Genomic DNA, 16950 nt, shown 5'->3' with positions numbered 1-16950 from the left:
TGTTTCTAATGTAAATCACCGTCTGTGTCATGAATCTTAACTTCAGGAGATCCTAACACAGGAGATGTTCTTAGTCTAATTGCTGATTTACTAGTCATATCAGGCTGGTTAATCTGTTATGCCCTTCAAAACTATCAATGAACTCTGGCAGTAGTAAGGTAAACTTTGTACTTTATGTAACATGTTCTGAATTCCACTGACCTTATCTTGGCCAACAGCCAAAACCATATACCTTGGCATCTCCCAAGATAAAGATAGAATTTATCAGTTCATTTGTAAATTAACTCTATCCTATAAAGTCAACCACCTGATGATCTACCAACACTTTTTAATTGAAATTACTTGTGATCATTTCTTCTCATGCATCTATTGCAATATTTATAGAACAAAATGCTGGTGGAAAACTGTCAGCTATTATTTTTGCATAATGAAATGAGGTATGGGTAAATAAGTCAAATTATTCTTACCAATTACGGTAGTATTACACCAAATATTAGTTACATTATTAAAATGAAATTACTATGAAAGAAGTCATTTTTGATTACAATAGCATTTTGTAGGGCTTCCTAACAAAAGCAGTCATTACCTGTATATTAAATGTTGTCATAGGCCATGGTGTAAGTCAAGGGTCAAATTTTAGTTAAATCTGAAATCTCAGTGCCTTTTGGGGCACAGCCATATGACCTTTTATACTACATGGTTGTATTGACTAGTTTTTATCATGAGCCTTGTATTTAAGTCATACTTACTCTCTCCCAGGTAAATCCTTATTTAGGTTTAATGGGCTTCCATTTGCAGACAACTACTAAACATTTTGTTATGTTTATTTCATAGTTACAAATTGGACATATAATTTATATCCACAAATGTTGAATTTCCCAGTACAATATCATCTGGGCTGTAGTCATCTACAATTTAAGTATGGCAGAAAGCTTCTTGTGGGAATCCTTGATTGACTTTGGAACTATCAGACACAGTATACGTGTTATCACATTGCCTCTAAACTGACATTAGTTTTTACTTTCTGAGTATTTTAGTATTTTTTTTTTTTTTTACCTCAGCAGTTACCCTTCTGAAAAAACTATATATATATATATATATATATATATATATCCTCTCCATACACTAAGACATGCAATACTTTGATGAGTTGGATCACAGTACATATTTTAATACAATGGGTGTTTTGGTCTTAAAGCAATTTTGTATTCCTATGTAATAGAAACAGTTACTAAAAAAACCTAATAACAAGATGTCAAACATTTTTTAAATGACATATACTTTGAAGTGACAACAAAAAACTTGTCCCAAATCCCAGTGGTTTACACTGGCTAAGAGTAAGAAGTTTTTGTGTGGTGGGCATATGTTTCAGACACTTCTAAAATTATTTGAGCATGGGAAGTGCTAATGTTGGGTTGTGTGTTTTTGAAGCTCTAAGAAAGCTTGCTTTTAGAGAAAAGATAATCAAATTTGACTGTTTTCCTTTTAATTTTGTGAATAGATGCTAGTAATATTTTTAAATGTGGCATGAAAAACTAAATAATCCAATCAATCAGTGCACCCCTTGATTGATTTTGGAGCTGACTTAGAGGGTAACTTAACTTTGGCTGTCTGAGTAATGCCTTTATGACCCTTGCTGAAGTGATGACAAGAAATTTTATCATTTTTTTCTGAGCTTTTCCATATCTGGGTTAATTAGCTGTACTCTGGGGGTCATAGAATTGATAAGTATTTGTAATTATACTTGATTTTCAGATTCAGTTATCAACATTATATAACAAATAACAGTACTTTCCCACCTAATCAAATCTATATGTATGTATTTTCACTAATTTTTGGTAATTAACAGGAGAAATTAATATTATTATAGGAACACAGTGAATGCATTTGGAGCCCATCCCAAGTAAATACAAATTGGCTTTATCTCTCTTCTAACTAGAGTTGAAAAAGAAGACAAATACCAAGCCAATAAAGGCATGAAAATCTTAATCATTTTGTGGCATGTCTTCAATTTCTACTATATAGGGTATAGCTGATACTTTTGGTGAAACCATTGTACCAGTTGACTTTCAGAAGTATTCCTTTATCTATGATACATAAAGAATTATTAAACAAGTGATTTTAGGCTTCTAATATACTTATATATAAAACAGACCTTTTGTTAATTTAAATATTTATATTTCTTATGAATCTTATATTGTTTTAAATTAAGCACTTGCATACATTTAGATGATTATAAATGATTCACTATGTATTGCCCAATTAAAACAGATGAAGAACAGATTTGTATAACTTTCCTTTTCCTGTATTTTGGGCAAGTTAAAACTTTCCCATTCAGACAATACATATATTCCAATAATACATTCTGGCAATTAGGAGGCAACAACAATAAAAAAACTTTTGTTCATAAATTTCTACTTGAACCTTACTTTCACCTGCAAGTCTCTTATAATTGCATCACCATATCCTAGTATGAGAATGTAGTGAGAAGATCCACACTAGATACTGGTGCTTTGATCTTGGACTTCTCAGACTCCAGACTGTGAGAAAATAAGTTTCTGTTCTTTATAAATTACTCAGTCTGTGATATTTTGTGATAGTACTACAAAACAGACTAAGACCATCAATAACCAGCAATCCTAATAAATTTATTTATCAGACTCAGGCCCTTTTATCCATTCTTGGGTAAATTACCTTGAGTCTCCTACTGGGATTTACTAAGAGACATTTAACCTTTTGTCATGCACAGTCTAATCCTCTCCTATGTTAATTGACACTGACTCTTACAGGATTATAGACTATAATTCTCTGTAATAATATATATATTTTTAAATGTTAAGTATTAGATAAATTAAGAGAATTTTTCATTGTCATTTTCCAGACAAAGTAGTTGGTAGAACAGCTAGACAATCTTAATTTCTCATAGTGATCTGTGAAAATTTTAGTAGCTATTCCATGTATTTCCTCCTTTTTAAAATATTTGAATTGAGCTTATGAAGACTTCCAATGAGTTGAACCGTCTTCAGATTTTTCACATTTTTTTTTTTTTTCTTATTGCTGTCTTTCTTGGTATAATCCTGAAATTTCTCATATTATTTAGCTCCTTTCAGAGGCCTGAAGTTTATAGCAGCTTCCTACAGATCTTGTTTCTCTCTAAGAATAACGTCACATAAGGAACTCAAACAATTAGAATCCTTTATTGTGAGAGCATCGATCATTACAGGGTAAGAATCATAGAATTAGTGGAAGTCTCAATATTATACAGGAAGTAATTTTGCAGCTCTAGCAGCCTCCAGCTGCTTATCTGTCAGCATCAGTTGTACCAGAACATACTTTAAAAAAAATACCAAAATAATGACAAACACAACCACACTCAAACCCAGTCACATACATGCACACACACACATGACATTGCATTATTCATGGACTTATTTTTTTAAGGCATACATATATTTACACACACACACATATATATACATATATACATACACACACACACACACACATACATATTTATGTAATATAACACATTTAGATGTTCATCCAAATTTAGATCCATGAATTTTAGGTCTCAGTTTTCTGCCTGCCAGTGGATGCAGTACTTGTGCAGCTTAAGTCCAGAAATGGCCAGTAAGTCAACCTGAAGACAATGATCTCTCTCTCCCTCACTTTTATTTCTCTGAAACCATGTCTTAGACATTGGTATTTACATTTTGTTGTCAGGAATAGTTTAAAATATCCCATCTCATTGCCATAAATTTTGTAAGTTTGAATATTTTAAAGGTCACACCAGTTGTACAGAGCATCCTTACATAAGTCTTAATATATAACCAAAGAAAAAAGTGCAGAAAATAATTGGGAAATCGAAGGGAGCGCCAGGTGCAAGCTCCCTGCATCCTTATTGAAACAGAAGTGCTTTCTATCTTCTAATTCAACCACCAAGAGTTTTACAATAAATACGGACTTCAGAAAAGCTCAATGCAAAATGTCTCTGTGAAGTTTTTATGTTGTTCTGGTCACTTAATTAAGCTAGGCTACATGTCAACTGAAAATTATCTGTAAAACATTAGACCTGAAGTTCCTGGTGGCCAAGGGCAATGGCCAGTCAGGACAGGTTATATCCTGGGATCGATACATATTTCATCTTGCTTAAAAATGAGAAGAGTAGCTGTTATTTGTTTAGTGTTCCTTATGTAGCAGATGTGATACTAAGGGCTTTACACTTATCTCCACTTTTAGAAAAGTAATGATTAGCTTCGTTTTACAGATGATGACACTAAGGTTCAAAAAGAGACTGGCAGAATCTTGCCCCAGGCCACCTAGCTAGTTTAGTGGCCCAGCTACTTTTGATATATGTGACCCATTTGATCCGCAGTTCACCTGAAAGCACGTGAAGCACATCCTAAGGATGCTTCGAAGAACATTACTGTGAACAAACGTCAATCTGACACTGCAAGATTCTTGGTTCTCAGGGAAACATAAGATTTTATTTAGCAAATTCTGCTTCTAAAATAGGAAAAGGGTTTCAAGGCCAATTGATAAGACACTAAACAAGGATTGATATGAAAGATAACTTTTAATGGCTCAAGAGTGACAGTATACAAAAATTTTCATTATACATTGTAAATTGAACTTAATTACATTTTAACTCCACATTTTAAAAATAACAAAAAAAAAAAATAATAAAATAGTAAAAAATAAATAGCCCTCAGAAGCTGAGAAGTCACCAGGGGAGGTTCAGACTTAGAAGGGTACATCATAAATGCCTCCTGATATAAAGATAGAATTTTCCCAATCCACCGGTGAATTTTCTCTATCTTCAACAAAAATACTTAAGAAGGCTATATTAAAACAAAAGACAGTCTGTTTATCTGAACACAGTATAAAAGTGAATAAACAATCTAAATATAAATGATATTACAAATAAAACTGAAACAGTGTTAGTTGTCATAATATAAATAGGATGCCTAAAATAAGAAAAACCTAAACAACCTAATTTGGAAAAGAATAAGAAAAAAATGAATAGGTTATTAATTCAAGAAGAATCTTGAATATCCAATAGGCAGATAAAAAGATGTTTATGATCATCATTGGAAATATGTGAAATAAAAATAAAATAACTAATAACAATTTTCACTATTTGATAAAACTTAAAAGTTTGAGAGTAACAAACGTTGTCAAGATTTGAAGACAACTAGAATTTTGAACACCTTTGGTATAAAAGGTAGAAGTTGTTGTCACTAGTTTGGACCACAATGTGGCCTTTTCTAGTAAACTAAAAATATTTATAATAGATTATTCTGCAATTCAACCACTGGACATATGCATTAGAGAAGAGTTTTTTCAAAATGTAATGATGACTTAACAATAAGAAAGATATTTGATATTGTAACATTATAAATACATGTTTTAAATATTTGTGTCCATGCACATATAAGCAAAAGAATAATAAAATCATTTCTTACAATATTTATATGTATATAAACAAAAGTTAAATGAAACGATATTTACCCCAACGATTTGAGACGAACAATGAAACTAATGCATTGTGTTTAATTCTTCCTGTTTCTTTCTGTTGTGGCTGAGAAAACAATACCCCGAAGTACAGCACTTTGGCATGCTGAGTACTTTGAACTGAAGGAATTGGAAAGACCTCAGAAACAAAGTCTCCTTCTGACCTTTCTTGACCTTCACTCTCCTACTTTGTTTTTTTCTCTTGAGGCAGGCCATAAAATCTGGAATTCCTCTTCCCAAAGGCAGGTCATACAAGATAAAAAATATTACTCTAAATTTCCTCTACTTTTTTGTGTAGAAGCTGGCCATAAAGAAATTCTCTGACCTACTTTGTCTGATCGTATCATAGAACCCTCGTTCCAAAAAGGTTCTTGCCCTATTCCCAGGAAGAAGGAAAGAAGGACTGCCACACAGAAAGACCAAGAAGAATCTGAAGAGACAGGCCTTGCTGTGTTTAGCCAATCAGTCTATGACCAGTAGATCATTTTTTGACACATTTCTACGTGGCTCTCCATTCTTATTGAACCTAAGCATAACAGGAGACAGTTTTCCCTAAGTCTTGGGGTCTTCATTCTGGTCTCTGTGTCACATAAAATTTTATTAAATACGTCTGTTATACTTTCCTCTTGTTAACCTGTCTTTTGTTATAAGAGTGTTGGCTGTAACCTCTATGATGAGAATAGTTATGACATACTTTCCACTTCTACAGTTCCAATCTACAACATTACACTCACAAATATAGGGCATAACCCTCTGAAATACCTTCATGATACTGAAGTTTTGTGACTCAGATTGAAAAATGCTGTTCTGTACATGTGAATAGGGTCTTTTGTTCTTGTACATATGTAACAAGAGATCCATACAAGAATACTTGAATGAATACTGTTGGTTATTCTAAAATGGGAAGGAATAATATACTATACAGTAATGAAGATAAACTGTCTGGAATTAAACCTTATGTAACAATAGGTATGAATTTCACTTACATAATGTTCAGCAAAAAATGAAGTTGCAGAAGTAAATAGAAAATGTAACTCCATTTATAATTACAAACATATGAAACTAATTATTAACATTTGTGTGTGCATGAAAGAGAGGCACAGATATAGAAAGAGCTGTATAAAATTAAAAAAAGAGGGCTAGACACAATATTTGGTACATTGGCTGCTATTGGTTGCCACCACATAAAGGCATATAGGTGATTTAGAAGGTAAGGTATTCTCTTGTTAAATTTTGATGTAATCAATATATTGACGTGACTTTTAACTTTACTTTTAACATATGATTTATATGTTCAATGTTTTAGATTTAATATTGAATAATTTTAAATATGTAATTTTAGATATATAGAGATATATAATGTTTAAAATGTAAGTAATAAAAGATCTAAAAGGAGATATTTCTATTTAGTAGAATATCATATGCTAAGTACACAAGTATTCTCTTCATTCTGAATATTAAAAGCATCTTGACCTAAACATTATACTAGAGGCCAGGTGCAGAGGCCAGGGTGAGCTTTTTGTGCTCCCGCCCTGTGGTAGTGTCTAGGGGTGTGTGCCTGCAACTCCAATATTACAATGCTCTTAACCTCGCCATCCACACAGGACTTTAAGTGTCAACCAGCTCAATGAACCCTCTGACTTTTTGCAAGGGACAGAGGGCAAATGTAACAGCTTTCTGTATCCAAAACTCTTGTCCAGCATCCCGGAAGAATCTGGTCACACACGGGCTTTAAGGATAAGTGTGAGATTTTATTGACTGGTGGAGGTGGATCTCAGTGGGATGGATGGGGACCTGGAAGCGGGGATGATGTGGAAAGATGATCTAGGCTGTCCAGCAGCCCAACTTCTCTTCAACCACAGCAACCCAAACTCCTCTTGATGTCCAGACGTTCCTCCTCTTCTCTCTTTCTCTGCCCTGTTGTTCTGCTATTCGTCTGCTTGTCTCATGCTAGTCTGCTTCTGGAGTCTGGGGTTCGGGGTTTATACGGATACAGGATAGGGGGCATGTTGGGCCAAAAGGCAATTTTTGGAGCACAAAAACAGAAATGTCTGTCCTCATTCAGGGCTTTGTGTCTTCAGGCTTGAGGACGGGGCCTTTGCCAGGGAACTGCCATCTTTAAGCAGTGTTTCCCTGTCTCCTGTCCATATCACTTTTACTTTTTATTTATCTTTACGTGGATTAACCTATTTCAGTTCTACCTCATCCTGCCTCCTGAAGTACTTGGATCCTATAATTCCTGCTCCTGTCTGGAGTTCTTCAGGGTGAATTGTCTTGATTCACAGGGCATCCATGGTAGCCAGAATTCAGATTTCATTTTTTTCTGCTCTTCTAGATGAGTTACGGATTCTTTCTTCTAGTTTTATCCTTTAACAACTGTGTTGAAATTTCTCATTAGCTATTGTCTCCTTCAATACTCTGTGCTTTGTGGTGACATTCGGGGAAAAAAAGAAGATACATGTGTTAGCTTTTCTGTTTAACTAGACATTTGTACATATTACTCCATATTACTATTATCCATGAGCTATAATTCTGAAGACCACCAAAATGCCATAGTAAATTTTAGTGCTACACAGAATGATACCACATAATAAATTTTAGTTTTTCTGTCTTGATGTAAGAGTTATAAGAAACAATGAAGATTCTAGAAGTGTTTGTTTCTTTAAATATTGAATTATCCTATTAAATAGCAGTGTGTGGTACTCACTGGCTGAAATTCTAGCGTCGAGCAATATTGTTGGAAGTAAAGCCTTTAAAATAAATTTCCTTTTTATTTGTTTGTTTGTTTGTTTATTTATTTATTTTACTTATTTTTGTTTGAGATGGAGTCGGCCTCTATCACTTAGGCTAGAATGCAGTGGCACGATCTCGGCTCACTGCAACCTCTGCCTCCCTGGTTCAAGGGATTCTCCTGCCTTATTCTCCCAATTAGCTGGAACTACAGGTGCACGCCATTACACCCAGCCAGTTTTTGTATTTTTGGTAGAGACAGGGTTTCACCCTGTGGCCAGGCTGGTCGCAAACTCCTGACCTCAAGTGATCTGCCTGCCTTGGCCTCCCAAAGTTCTGGGATTACAGGCACGAGCCAAAGCAACTGGCCAAATTTTCTCTTTATAATGGGAGAAGTTTTTAATTTTTTTCTTTTTCATTCTAAAGGGATGTAAGGCATTCACTGATCTGTCATTGCTTAAGAAAAAAAATGCTGTGGTTGGGAGTTTAATTGAATCACTGTGACATATTCAAGTTGCCATATTTACAACCAATAACATTCATATTTTTTATTCTGAAAGTAACATAAAAACCTCCCTGGCTGCTCTATATTCAAGTGGAAAATCAGTTATTTCAGTATCACAAAATGTATACTATGACTCTTCATATTAATTACAGTTGAATATCCTGTAACTGACTATAAACAATTTAAGTTATAAGTAAAAATGAATTCAGTTAAAACTACGATTTATATGAAAATGAACTCCTGAAATTAATGGCCTTGGAAAAAATTAAAAAGTAATCTTTCTGAGAATAGATTGATATATAAGATTACTTTTTAGATGAGGTTTACCAAAAATCTTTTACTGTTCAATTGCTGGGATATTGGATATTCATTTTACATGGAATTACTATAACTATGCTATTCTAGTACTAAAACTGACATGGAATGTTTGATCAGAACTATCAAACATTCTAAATAGTTAACAGAACATATTAATTTATTTTTAGTTTTTAACTACTTACACTGATGTCAACACTATCCAAAGTCATCACATAATCGGTGTTCTGTGAAATAAAGTCAAATGCATCATTAAATGTGTTGATCAGCAGCTCTTAGTGTGAACTGAGAGCAGTTTTACAGGAGAAAGACCAGCTGCTTTCTCAGAGAGAGAGATACACAGAGTGAAAGAGAGAGACAAAGAGAGATTGAGAGTGAAAGAGAGAGAGTGAGAACAAAGCAGATCTATTTATTGAACATATGGCAATCCCAGGAGGATCCTAAAAAGATAACTTAATATGTAAATATCCTAGTGCTTATAAATATTCTAATAAAATGAGCTTTTGCATAGTATGCATAAAATGTTAATTCTAGATCAAAGATGATTCGTGATAACTCAATGAATTCATTAGTATACAATTTCATACTCATCCTCAGAGTCTCACCTTGTTACAGACTTGCTTCTTGAAGTTAATCACCCAAGATTTACTAGCTTGAAATTCTGCTCTTCATTTACATCAGCCTTTTGAATTCTCAGTTGAAAGGTGATATTTCATTTTCATTTCTGTGTCAATCTGGAATATTTTCTGAAACAAATTAAATTAAAATTACAAAGCCTTATTGAATAAAATAATGTATGGTGTATTAATTAGTTTCAAATTAATATTAAACTGTGTTTATCTTTTGCAAATATTAATTATAATTGAGCACTTTGTTCCCAAGGATTTTAAAAATCAAAATTATTCCTGTACTTTAAAATTAGAACGAGAAAGAGAAATGTTAACAATATATTACCGTATGAAATCAAGTTTTACCTATGGGAGAAAAATTATGTTGATGACCTTTGCGAATCAGCCGTATCTAACATTAAAATAATTTTTGGAATTTAAATGTAGTGTTTCACCCATTGAAATTATATCATATATTGGTGTTCAAACTTTTCTCAAATGTCAACCTTAATTGGTACTTTGTCTGGCAAAGACAATGTTAGGCATTGTCATTCACAAAACCATTTTCTTTTTCCCCTCACCATACAGAGAACTATGTTTTCTAGACTTTGTGACACTCAGGCAGGACCATGTGACAGAGTTCTGAACATTTGAATGTGGATATACATGATATATAACTATTCTAAGCTCTAAAATCTCCATGAAATTATCTATGACAGATGATAATGGATTTAGATCATAATCTCAAAAAATGCAATCCGAAGCAAAAGGTGTAACTCTCAGACTGAGGCTGTAAGCCTCAGGCCCTGGGGGCCTCCGGTGTAAGTCCTGGAGTACAAATGCTGAAAAGCTTGTAGTTCTGATGTTCAAAGCAGCAAAAGAAAAATCTACACTAGGTGCCAGAGAGGGACCAATTGCGTTTCTGTACCTGCTCTCTCTGGTTCCCCAGCTGATTAAATGGTTTCCACCAATATCAAGGGCGGGTTTTCCTCGCCTTATCCACTCAGACTCACTCACTAATCTCCTCTGGAATATTCTCACAGACGTGTACAAAATAATGCATTACCATTTTTCTGGGTATTCCCTAATCTAGTCAAGTTGACACCTAAAATTAACGTCACAAATCTACTCCTTGTCAATTAGGAATCCATATACATCTCCTTAAGCCATACTTAATTTCTAAATAAAGACAATAACAAGGTAATAGTTCCACAAACCATGATGCAACTACCCTATGATTATGCCTTTGGGAATTTTAGACATTAGGTATTTAGATTTAAGGCATTTTGATAATTTATTTTTTCAACATTTGGAATTACAGGGTTTAGGCTCTGGTTTTCATGTAACAATGTTGATATTGTATTGTATTGTATTATATTTTATTATTATTATACTTTAAGTTCTAGGGTACATGTGCATAACGTGCAGGTTTGTTACATATGTATACTTGAGCCATGTTGGTGTGCTGCACCCATCAACTCGTCAACACCCATCAACTCGTCATTTACATCAGGTATAACTCCCAGTGCAATCCCTCCCCCCTTCCCCCTCCCCATGATAGGCCCCGGTGTGTGATGTTCCCCTTCACAAGTCCAAGTGATCTCATTGTTCAGTTTCCACCTATGAGTGAGAACATGCGGTGTTTGGTTTTCTGTTCTTGCGATAGTTTGCTGAGAATGATGGTTTCCAGCTGCATCCATGTCCCTACAAAGGACACAAACTCATCCTTTTTTATGGCTGCATAGTATTCCATGGTGTATATGTGCCACATTTTCTTAATCCAGTCTGTCACTGATGGACATTTGGGTTGATTCCAAGTCTTTGCTATTGTGAATAGCAATTGTGTGCCACAATAAACATACGTGTGCATGTGTCTTTATAGCAGCATGATTTATAATCCTTTGGGTATATATCCAGTAATGGGATGGCTGGGTCATATGGTACTTCTAGTTCTAGATCCTTGAGGAATCACCATACTGTTTTCCATAATGCTTGAACTAGTTTACAATCCCACCAACAGTATAAAAGTGTTCCTATTTCTCCACATCCTCTCCAGCACCTGTTGTTTCCTGACTTTTTAATGATTGCCATTCTAACTGGTATGAGGTCATGTCTCATTGTGGTTTTGATTTGTATTTCTCTGATGGCCAGTGATGATGAGCATTTTTTCATGTGTCTGTTGGCTGTATGAATGTCTTCTTTTGAGAAATGTCTGTTCATATCCTTTGCCCACTTTTTGATGGGGTTGTTTGTTTTTTTCTTGTAAATTTGTTTGAGTTCTTTATAGGTTCTGGATATTAGCCCTTTGTCAGATGAGTAGATTGCAAAAATTTTCTCCCACTCTGTGGGTTGCCTGTTCACTCTGATGGTAGTTTCTTTTGCTGTGCAGAAGCTCTTTAGTATAATTAGATCCCATTTGTCAATTTTGACTTTTATTGCCGTTGCTTTTGGTGTTTTAGACCTGAAGTCCTTGCCCATGCCTATGTCCTGAATGGTATTACCTAGGTTTTCTTCTAGGGTTTTTATGGTATTAGGTCTAACATTTAAGTCTCTAATCCATCTTGAATTAATTTTTGTATAAGGTGTAAGGAAAGGATCCAGTTTCAGCTTTCTACTTATGGCTGGCCAATTTTCCCAGTACCATTTATTAAATGGGGAATCCTTTCCCCATTTCTTGTTTTTCTCAGGTTTTTCAAAGATCAGATGGCTGTAGATGTCTGGTATTATTTCTGAGGATTCTGTTCTGTTCCATTGGTCTATATCTCTGTTTTGGTACCAGTACCATGCTGTTTTGGTTACTGTAGCCTTGTAGTATAGTTTGAAGTCAGGTAGCGTGATGCTTCCAGCTTTGTTCTTTTGACTTAGGATTGTCTTGACAACGCGGGCTCTTTTTTCGTTCCATATGAACTTTAAAGCAATATTTTTCCAATTCTGTGAAGAAAGTCATTGGTAGCTTGATGGGGATGGCATTGAATCTATAAATGACCTTGGGCAGTATGGCCATTTTCATGATATTGATTCTTCCTATCCATGAGCATGGTATGTTCTTCCATTTGTTAGTGTCCTCTTTGATTTCACTGAGCAGTGGTTTGTAGTTCTCCTTGAAGAGGTCCTTTACATCCCTTGTAAGTTGGATTCCTAGGTATTTTATTCTCTTTGAAGCAATTGTGAATGGAAGTTCATTCCTGATTTGGCTCTCTGACTGTTACTGGTGTATAAGAATGCTTGTGATTTTTGCACTTTCCTTTTGTATCCTGAGACTTTGCTGAAGTTTCTTATCAGTTTAAGGAGGTTTTGGGCTGAGACAATGGGGTTTTCTAAATATACAATCATGTCATCTGCAAACAGGGACAATTTGACTTCTTTTCCTAATTGAATACCCTTGATTTCTTTCTCTTGCCTGATTGCCCTAGCCAGAACTTCCAACACTATGTTGAATAGGAGTGGTGAGAGAGGGCATCCCTGTCTTGTGCCAGTTTTCAAAGGGAATGCTTCCAGTTTTTGCCCATTCAGTATGATATTGGCTGTGGGTTTGTCATAAATAGCTCTTATATTTTGAGATACGTTCCATCAATACAGAATTTATTGAGCGTTTTTAGCATGAAGGGCTGTTGAATTTTGTCAAAGGCCTTTTCTGCATCTATTGAGATAATCATGTGGTTTTTGTCTTTGGTTCTGTTTATATGCTGGATTACGTTTATTGATTTGCATATGTTGAACCAGCCTTGCATCCCAGGGATGAATCCCACCTCATCATGGTGGATAAGCTTTTTGATATGCTGCTGGATCTGGTTTGCCAGTATTTTATTGTGGATTTTTGCATCGCTGTTCATCAGGGATGTTGGTCTAAAATTCTCTTTTTTTGTTATGTCTCTGCCAGGCTTTGGTATCAGGATGATGTTGGCCTCATAAAATGAGTTAGGGAGGATTCCTTCTTTTTCTATTGATTGGAATAGTTTCAGAAGAAATGGTACCAGCTCCTCCTTGTACCTCTGGTAGAATTCAGCTGTGAATCCGTCTGGTCCTGGACTTTTTTTGGTTGATAGGCTATTAATTATTGCCTCAATTTCAGAGCCTGCTATTGGTCTATTCAGGGATTCAACTTCTTCCTGGTTTAGTCTTGGGAGAGTGTAAGTATCCAGGAAATTATCCATTTCTTGTAGATTTTCTAGTTGATTTGCGTAGAGGTGTTTATAGTATTCTCTGATGGTAGTTTGTATTTCTGTGGGGTCGGTGGTGATATCCCCTTTATCATTTTGTGTGTGTGTGTGTGTTTGTCTATTTGATTCTTCTCTCTTTTCTTCTTTATTAGTCTTGCTAGCGGTCTATCAATTTTGTTGATCTTTTCAAAAAACCAACTCCTGGATTCGTTGATTTTTTGGAGTGTTTTTATATCTCTATCTCCTTCAATTCTGCTCTGATCTTAGTTATTTCTTGCCTTCTGCTAGCTTTTGAATGTGTTTGATGTTAGAGTGTCAATTTTAGATCTTTCCAGCTTTCTCTTGTGGGCATTTAGTGCTATAAATTTCCCTCTACACACTGCTTTAAATGTGTCCCAGAGATTCTGGTATGTTGTATCTTTGTTCTCATTAGTTTCAAAGAACATCTTTATTTCTGCCTTCATTTTGTTATGTACTCAGTAGTCATTCAGGAGCAGGTTGTTCAGTTTCCATGTAGTTGAGCTGTTTTGATTGAGTTTCTTAATCCTGAGTTCTAGTTTGATTTCACTGTCGCCTGATAGACAGTTTGTTATAATTTCTCTTCTTGTACATTTGCTGAGGAGTGCTTTACTTCCAATTATGTGGTCAATTTTGGAATAAGTGTGATGTGGTGTTGAGAAGAATGTATATTCTGATGATTTGGGGTGGAGAGTTCTGTAGATGTCTATTAGGTCTGCTTGCTGCAGAGCTGAGTTCAATTCCTGGATATCATTGTTAACTTTCTGTCTCGTTTTTCTGTCTAATGTTGACAGTGGGGTGTTGAAGTCTCCCATTATTATTGTATGGGAGTCTAAGTCTCTTTGTAAGTCTCTAAGGACTTGCTTTATGAATCTGGGTGCTCCTGTATTGGTGCATATATATTTAGGATAGTTAGTTCTTCCTGCTGAATTGATCCCTTTACTATTATGTAATGGCCTTCTTTGTCTCTTTTGATCTTTGATGGTTTAAAGTCTGTTTTATCAGAGACTAGAATTGCAACCCCTGCTTTTTTTTGTTCTCTATTTGCTTAGTAGATCTTCCTCCATCCCTTTATTTTGAGCCTATGTATGTCTCTGCATGTGAGATGGGTCTGCTAAATACAGCAGACTGATGAGTCTTGACTCTTTATCCAGTTTGCCAGTCTGTGTCTTTTAATTGGAGCATTTAGTCCATTAACATTTAAGGTTAATATTGTTATGTGTGAACTTGAACCTGCCATTATGATATTAACTGGGTATTTTGCTCGTTAGTTGATGCAGTTTCTTCCTAGCCTCGATGGTCTTTATGTTTTGGCATGTTTTTCAATGGCTGGTACTGGTTGTTCCTTTCCATGTTTAGGGCTTCCTTCAGGGTCTCTTGTAAGGCAGGCCTGGTGGTGACAAAATCTCTAAGCATTTGCTTATCTGTAAAGGATTTTATTTCTCCTTCACTTATGAAACTTAGTTTGGCTGGATATGAAATTCTGGGTTGAAAATTCTTTTCTTTAAGAATGTTGAATATTGGCCCCCACTCTCTTCTGGCTTTCAGAGTTTCTGCCAAGAGATCTGCTGGTAGTCTGATGGGCTTCCCTTTGTGGGTAACCTGACCTTTCTCTCCAGCTGCCCTTAAGATTTTTTCCTTCATTTCAACTTCGGTGAATCTGGCAATTATGTGTCTTGGAGTTGCTCTTCTCGAGGAGTATCTTTGTGATGTTCTCTGTATTTCCTGAATTTGAATGTTGGCCTGCCCTACTTGGTTGGGGAAGTTCTCCTGGATGATATCCTGAAGAGTGTTTTCCAACTTGTTTCCATTTTCCCCCTCACTTTCAGGCACCCCAATCAGATGTAGATTTGGTCTTTTTACATAATCCCATACTTCTTGCAGGCTTTGTTCATTTCTTTTTCTTCTTTAGGTGTCTCTTCTCACTTCATTTCAATCATTTGATCCTCAATCGCTGATACTCTTTCTTCCAGTTGATCGAGTCGGTTACTGAAGCTTGTGCATTTGTCACATATTTCTCGTGTCATGGTTTTCATCTCTGTCATTTCGTTTATGGCCTTCTCTGCATTAATTATTCTAGTTATCAATTCTTCAACTCTTTTTTCAAGATTTTTAGTTTCTTTGCACTGGGTACGTAATTCCTCCTTTAGCTCTGAGAAGTTTGATGGACTGAAGCCTTCTTCTCTCATCTCGTCAAAGTCATTCTCCATCCAGCTTTGATCTGTTGCTGGCAATGGGCTGCACTCCTCAGTTGAAAATGCAGAAATCACCTGTCTTCTGTGTCGCTTGCACTGGGAGCTGAAGACTGGAGCTGTTCCTATTCAGCCATCTTGCTTCACCCAGGTTTTCTTGTTTTGAGATTTTCTTAGTAAATGAAGATATGTTCTTTTGTACACCTGTATTGGTGAAATTTTTCAAGCTCTGAACTCTTTGGGTCACTGCCAATGCAGTGGTGACCCATTATGATTTTTATTCCACCTTCTCAAAGATTCAGGTTGTCCATAATGGTATTTTAGATGACCAGTTATGAATGTACATTATTACCAACCATACTTATTTGTGTTTATACATTTTGGTCTTGACCTATTTCTTTATGAATACATTTAATCTGCTTATAACTTGTATACACATGTGATTTTCATTAGTATAATTAGTATTTATGCTTGCAAAAATACTTTTATCATTATTTCCTATATTGTTCAAATTGGTCGTATTGTCATAGTTTTATGTTTCTCAAATTTGCTTTTAAAAATATAAGTAAATGTTTATAAAATTATTTTGAAACTATTTTTTCAAGAATTATATTTTTCAGATTTTGATTTTTTTAGGATTGTGATTTTTGAGTGTATTTAGACTTTGAGGATGTTGATATTCTTATGTTTCAACATTTGAGATTATGGTGTATGGTGTTGGCATTTGTGTCTTTCAGGATTATTATTGGCTTGTCATGATAGCAGGAAACTGATACAGCTTGGAAGTGTGTCTCCTCCAAATCTCATGTTGAAAGGTGAAATCAATGTTGGAGGTTGGCCTTGTGGGAGGTGTTTGGGTCATGGGGCAAATCCTTCATGAATGGCTTGGGACTCTCCTCACAGCAATG

Source organism: Piliocolobus tephrosceles, chromosome 3 (assembly GCF_002776525.5).
Source record: "Piliocolobus tephrosceles isolate RC106 chromosome 3, ASM277652v3, whole genome shotgun sequence".
Classification (NCBI taxonomy): Eukaryota; Metazoa; Chordata; class Mammalia; order Primates; family Cercopithecidae; genus Piliocolobus; species Piliocolobus tephrosceles.
The sequence above is the reverse complement of the archived record's forward strand: the minus strand, read 5'-3'. Positions refer to the sequence as shown.